Below are 7,500 nucleotides of genomic sequence, written 5' to 3'. Positions count from 1 at the left end.
TCGCTTCCTTCCCTCGAATGACTGTTAGATTAGAGAATGGACCCAACACACACACACACACACACACATACAATCACACACACACACAATCACAATTATACACACACACACACACACACACACACACACACACACACACACACAATCACAATCACACACACACACACACACACACACACAATCACACACACACACACACACACACACACACACAATCACAATCACACACACACACACACAATCACAATCTCTCACACACACACACACACACACAATCTCAATCATACACACAATCATAATCACACACACACAAACACACACACACACACAATCACAATCACACACACACACACACACACACACACACACACACAATCACAATCATACACACACACACACACACACACACACACAATCACAATCACACACACACACACACACACACACACACACACAATCACAATCATACACACACACACACACACACACACACACACACACACACACACACATACAAACACACACACACAATCACAATCATACACACACACACACACACACACACACACACACACACACACACACAAACACACACACACACACACACACAATCACAATCACACACACACACACACACACACACACACACACACACACACTTTGATGGCTTCTTTTCCCTCCCTTCCCAAGTGCTTTCCATCTTTCATTTCTACTTTCCTTCTTTCCTTCCTATTTTCCTCTTTAGTTTCCTTCCTTCGAATGACTGAATGAGAGGATTAATGGACCTCCCAACACACACACACACACACACACACACACACACACACACACACACACACACACACACAACCTTGCTCGCTTCTTTTTCCTCCCATCCTAACTGCTTTCCTTCTTTCATTTCTACTTTCATTCCTTCCTTCCTTCCTATTTTCCAACTTTCCTTCCTACTTTTCCATCTTTAGCTTCCTTCCTTCCAATGACTGTTAGAGAATGGACCTTTAAACACACACACACACACACACACACACACACACACACACACAGACACACACACACACACACACACACACACACACACACACACCTTGCTCGCTTCTTTTTCCTCCCATCCTAACTGCTTTCTTTCTTTCATTTCTACTTTCCTTCCTTTCTTCCTTCGAATGACTGAATGAGAGAATTGATGGACCTCACAACACACACACACACACACACACACACACACAGCACTCGCTTCTTTTTTTTCTCTTTCTTCCCCAAGAGAACTGCGTACTACACACACTCCAGTCGCATCATTCCCTTCTGACACGCGTGCGTGGGAAAGACAGTTCACAATTATCCCAATCCTCGCGGCTCCGAATCGCACGATTTTCAGGGTCAGGTCCCAAATTCTTTGTTATTGACGGGGAGTTAATGACAGCTAATGAAGCAGTCAATTAACGTGCATCGTCCTGTGAAAACGGTTTACACACACTCTTCCTTTCACCACAGCCTCTCTCTCTCTCTCTGTGTTGAACAGAGAAAGTGTGAGTGAGAGAGCGAGTGATGGACAGATAGACAGTAATCTCTCTCTGTCCGTGTGCGTTTACTCCCTGGAAGTAAAAGAGAGAAAAGGAAAGAATGTATAACAATGCTTCCTTAACAATAAAACGAAAAGAAGAAACTATGATCTCTTATCAGTCATGTCCAAATCGCTATTACGTCGTAAATGACAGCCTGTTATCAAGTTGTTCTTTTTCTATCGTATTCGTGTATAATTTCGTGTGAGAGGTAGGGGATGTGTCAGTGTGTATGCTCTATGTGGTTAGAAACCATCCCACCATACCAATCATGTCTAAAATAGCACACAGTCTGTTGATTTTTTTTCTCTTTCTTTTCTCATGATGTGTCATAAAATATGCTTGAATCCATGTGATATTGTACTCGTGTGATGTGCCTTGTTTTAATGGAAGGCGCAATAGAATTAGTATTGTTATTATTATCATCATCACAGATAATTAACACCGCTTTTGTTCGTCATTTAATTTCAAGTAAAGTTTCAAAATACGGTTATTGGGTAAATGTCCTATTTTAGAGTCCTGAATTATTGCACTTTTTCATGGTTTGGGTAAAGTCCTGTTTTAGCATCCCAAATTCGGGAACCTATTTTACCTACGATTTTTTGTGCATGCATGAAACGATATCACCATTAATATATGTTGAAACCCATTTTCAGTGGATTTCGACTCATGTTTTGTACGTTATTTTACTCCGTTTCGATGCGAGTTAAATCTCTAAACTGTAACATGTTACCATCTTGCTGTTTCCGTTTTTGGTGCCACAAACCATGGAAATGTAACTAATAGGTGCAATGATTTAGGACGCTAAAATGAATGTGGTTTTCTAGTTTTACAGAGCACCACACCCCTTCTTTTTCTGCACTATTGAGCAAATACACAATCGTAAATGATAATAACAATGATTATAATGATAATAATTTTGTTTGACGTTTGAGTGAATTATATAACACTACTACTAAGGATAATAGTAATAATAATGATTAACAAATAGTAAAGAGTGGTAACTCTCTCCATTCACAAGGTACACAACTTCAAGTCAGTGCTGCTTTCGCACCGATTCAGCTAGCACACAGGTAAATAAAAGGTACATAGGAACAAACCCAGACACTTCCTCAAAAAGGAAGCGCCGGGCCTGTCCTTATACCGATCATTTGACATGTGCACACAGCAGCAAAGGCAGAAGAAATGTGCAAACATAAATTAGCTTTTATTCAAGACTGGCATAGCCTCTTTAATAATAATAATGGTATTTATACAGCACTGAATCTTGTGCAGAGACGAATCAAAGCGCTTTCGCACCCGTCATTCACACGCATGCATAACTCTAAAACTGGAGAAACTGAAGATAGGGAAGGGGGAGCTATCTTGTGAAGAAGTGGGTTTTAAGACCAGACTTGAAAGAGCTGAGTGCGGAGACCTGGCGAAGCGAAAGAGGAAGTTCATTCCAATTGCAAGGTCCAGAGACAGAGAAAGAACGGCGGCCAACAGTCGAGTGTTTGAATCTGGGTATGCGTAAAGAGAGTGGATCCGAAGCTGATCGTAGATAGCGAGATGGAGTGTACAGGTGAAGGCAGCCACAGAGATAGGAAGGGACAGATTTGTGAATACATTTATAACATAGAGTGCTGATCTTGTACTTTATTCTGTGTGAGACAGGGAGCCAATGGAGCTGTTGCAAAAGAGGAGTGATGTGCTCATATCTTTTCTTTCTGAGAACGAGTCGGGCAGCAGAGTTTTGTATCAGAACGGGTACGGAGCAAAATGAATTATTGTTGGTTTGCTCTTTAGTAACTGCAATGAATCACTCGATCGTTGGAGATGGCGCTTGTTTTTGTTGTAGAAGTTGTTGTTGTTGTTGATGATGGTTTTGTTGTTATTGATGTTGATGATGATGTCGTTGTAAGTGTTATTGTTGCTGCATTTGTTGCTATTGATACTTTTTTTCTGTTGTTGTTTTTTTTTATGATCATGCTGTCGTTCCTCTTGTAGCTGTTGTTGGTGTTGATGATGGTGCTGTCATTGTTAGTCAGTGTTGCTGATCCTGCTGCTGATGTTTGTTTGTGATGTTGTTGTTGCTGTTGCTATTGTTTCTTTTCTTTTATCTAATCGACAAACTAATCAAACAATGTTCGCTCTTCAAAGCAAGAAGATGTAATGACGCACAGATTGAAATCTCTTTTTTGCTCGTTCTCTCAATATCTACGTCGTTGTTATATTTCATTTCGCTTCGTTTTCTTTTCAGTGCAAGCATCATCGACATAATAATAATAATAATAATAATAATAATAAGGTATTTATAAGCCGCAAAAATCTTGATGAAATCAACTCTAAGCGCACCAAAAAAAAAAAAACTTGAAAAGGATTTGCACACACACACACACACACACACACACACACACACACACACACACACACGCTGTGGGCCGTATGACTCTAAACACAACTTATTCAAAAATAACTATTATGTACAAATATTGCTGTATGCACACACACACACACACACACACACACACACACACACACACACACCTATACATGCATGTCCTGTGGCGTATGTCAAGACAAAAGAAATACCAAACCCTTTCTGTCAACAACAACAACAACAACAAAATCGTCCTTAAACCATTTGCAACAATCCTAAAAAGATAGAAGAAAACATTTACCTGTTTCAGCAGAGAAGCATCGCCATAAATACTGTACGTCAAACTGAAGAAAAACGTGACTCGAGTTCTAAAGGTGTAATCCACAGCAAACTTCCTTCAGATTGAAACCCCTCAGAATTGGATTTCTTCGTCGCTGGAATGAGGGTTTTTGTTTGTTTGTTTGTTTTGTCTTTTATTTTATGTCCCACAACCCGTCGTATCAAAGACACTTGTAACTGAACATGACACGACCTCAGAGTAGATGTGTTGAAGATGATGATAATGATGATGATGATGATGATGATCCTGTTTGAGATTTTTTCTTTCTTTTTTTAACCTTTTCGCTTTTCCACTGCAGTTTCCGAACGATAACCAACCTCTCAGTGAACACAACTTTTCGCGCGGAAGAACCTTCGTGTTTGAGAGTGAAGCCACTTCTTTCGAGGTGTGGAGTTTTAATACCACACACTCGAGGCGACTGGACGCTGAACAGAGGGCCGCCGCGCGCGAGATACGGAAACAGAGAGAGAGAGAGAGAAGGTGGGGGGAGAGGGGGGGGGGGGAGGGCGTCAGGCTGAGATTAGCGTTGTGAGGTTTAGTTTGTTTGGATTAGTTCGCTTTACTGGACGGGTCATACTCGGAGCGTTCGCAGTTAGCTCCGCCCCCCTCCCTTCCTTTTGTTTGGTCACTCACTCCACTTCCCACCCACCTCCAACACACACACACACACACACCTTTGTCTCTTCCTTCCGTTGTACTAGGGCGCGTCTGGATTCTCTCACAAGAGAATTGCCTTGATGATTTAAAAGATTTAATGTCCTAAACACAAGGCGTATAATGAGACAACTAGACTGATATAGAACACATGTGGAGATCCTAGGTATTTCGAGACTGAAAAAAAACAAACAAAAAACGATTCAGTACAGCTACTACGACTACGACTACTACTGCTACTGTTACTACTATCAATGTATTATTATTATGATGTATCATTATTATGACGAATTATTATCATTGCTGCCACTGCTCTGTTGTTGCTGTTATTGTTTGTTATTGCACTTTATTTCTTGGTCAAAACAAGATTCTTATACTTCACAGATTTTTATCCGACATAACAGAAAAATAATATATCGACAACGAAAAACAGACACATGAAAACTGACAACAACTAAAAGTGCACATTGCGCAATTAAGGATCAGTAGATCGCATTTCACGTTTTGAACAGGAAAAAAAAGTGTGATATTGTTTTATAATGATCGAATATGACACAGATGCAGGTGAGGGTAGGGGGGGGGTGTGTATGGGGTGGGTACATTGTGAAATGATACTGAATTTTCGCTAAAAAGCTGTGAATGTATGTAGCAAATGTAATGAGTGTCGCTCTTAACAAGAGATAGTTTTTTTTTTATATACAAGGGCTGGTTTGTTTGGGGTTTTTCTCTCTCTCTCTCTCTCTCTCTCTCTCTCTTATTATTTTTTTTTTTTTTAAACAAAGAAAAAACAGCTGTCATTCATAAACCACTGAAGAATACTAAATGTTTGGTTGAAACTTCGATTCAGTTATGCAAACGCATTCTATCACGATGTTCAGTCATGGTGCACGTATACGTCAGTTTCTGAAATAACTGTTTGTGTGTTTAATGTGAGGTGTGTGCATAGGGGAACCACAGATCGTGCAGAATGCGTCGTTCAACCCTCTCTCTCTCTCTCTCTCTCTCTCTCTATATATATATATATATATATATATATATGTGTGTGTGTGTGTGTGTGTGTGTGTACATGTATATATATATATATATAAAACACATTTTATGAACCCATTGCCTGCATTTATGACAGTTATATCCTCAACTTGCATTTGTGAAGTATGTATATCTAACTGCCTCAAATACACGAACTTGCTCGTTGGTGATGTGTTCGAGATACCGAAATGCCCAAGATCTTTCGATAGCATCTCATTTCCACAGCTTGGATTTTTTTTTTTTTCTTCTGCAGTTCTGCTGTTAGAGTCCATGTCTCGCAAGCGTAAAAAAAAAAGAAAAAAGAAAAAAAAGAGGAAAGTACCGATGCACGCATGAGTCTGACCATATCTGCCCGATGGTGACTCTGCTGTCTTTCCATAATAATAATTATGGGCTTCAGCCTTGCCAGTCCCATACCACAGCTGTGACAGCTTCAAACAGTTTACCTCTTTTGACTCTGCTGAATGATCTGACTGCCCTACCCTTCTCTCGGCCCCTCACATCCTGCCCCTTCCATATAGTCTCCCTGACCCTCACCCCATTCACACACACACACACACACACACCATTCCTTGACCCTTTGTCTACTCCTTTGCTAACAGACCCACCCACCCCACACTCCCTACCCCTCCCCCTCCCCCCCCCCCCCCCCCCGGGCCCCACCTTCCTCCTAGACTAACCTCTCCACCATCACCACCACCACTACTCACCGCTTTCTCTCCTCTCCTCAGCGACCCAGCCTCACCTGAAGTGCTGTGTAAAGGTGAGGTGTTCATTTTATCATCGCCGATAGTTCGACGAAACCGTTGGCGGTTTGTCACGCCTCGTCCGTCGGATCGTGGAAGAGGACTTGCGGTCTTCTTTTGTCTTTTTTTCAGTTGTCTGTTTTCAGTTTCTCAAGGAGGCGTCATCGCCGCTTTCGCGGGGACAAATCCATATACGCTAAACCACATCTGTTAGGTAGATTCATGATCCACACGCACACACACACACACACATAGACAGACACAGACAGACACACACACACACACACACACACACACACACATATGTATATATATATATATAGAGAGAGAGAGAGAGAGAGATTTGCAAGAGAACAACACCTTTTTTTCTTTCTTTTTTTTTCTTGTTTTTTTTTTCTTGCTTGTGGTTTATTTTTCAGTGCGCCAAGGGCGTCGTTCTGCACACATTAATTAAGACCTCGGCTGATCGTCTCACTCGAACGACTAGACGCCCAGTTTGATTCTCCAAGTCAATCAATCAAACTTGGATCAGTGAAAAGGGCAAGACCTGCTGGATTCAAACCCCAGACCTTCATGGACACGGGTAGTGGCAGACAACTACTTGTATTTGTATTTGTATTTCTTTTTATCACAAGAGATTTCTCTGTGTGAAATTCGGGCTGCTATCTCCATGCAGGGAGAGCGCGTCGCTACACTACAGCGCCACCCCTTTTTTTTTTTCTTTTTTTTTTCTTTTTTTTCCCTATCGAAGTGGATTTTTCTACAAAATTTTGCCAGGAACAACCCTTTTGTCGCCGTGGGTTCTTTTACGTG

At 41.2% G+C, this 7,500-nt stretch overlaps 1 protein-coding gene across 1 annotated transcript in view; it reads right to left on the bottom strand.

Moving 5' to 3' along the window:
• The window catches only part of LOC143286502 (uncharacterized), a 16,800-nt gene extending 12,168 nt beyond the window's left edge, over positions 1-4,632 (bottom strand). The window contains exon 1 of the mRNA XM_076594080.1: positions 4,220-4,632. The gene's annotated coding sequence lies outside the window, so the exon portion shown is untranslated. The remainder of the gene's footprint in view (positions 1-4,219) is intronic.
• Positions 4,633-7,500: the final 2,868 nt, after the last annotated feature.

This window comes from Babylonia areolata, chromosome 10, assembly GCF_041734735.1.
Source record: "Babylonia areolata isolate BAREFJ2019XMU chromosome 10, ASM4173473v1, whole genome shotgun sequence".
Lineage (NCBI taxonomy): Eukaryota > Metazoa > Mollusca > Gastropoda > Neogastropoda > Buccinidae > Babylonia > Babylonia areolata.
This window is presented reverse-complemented; position numbering and strand designations above follow the sequence as displayed.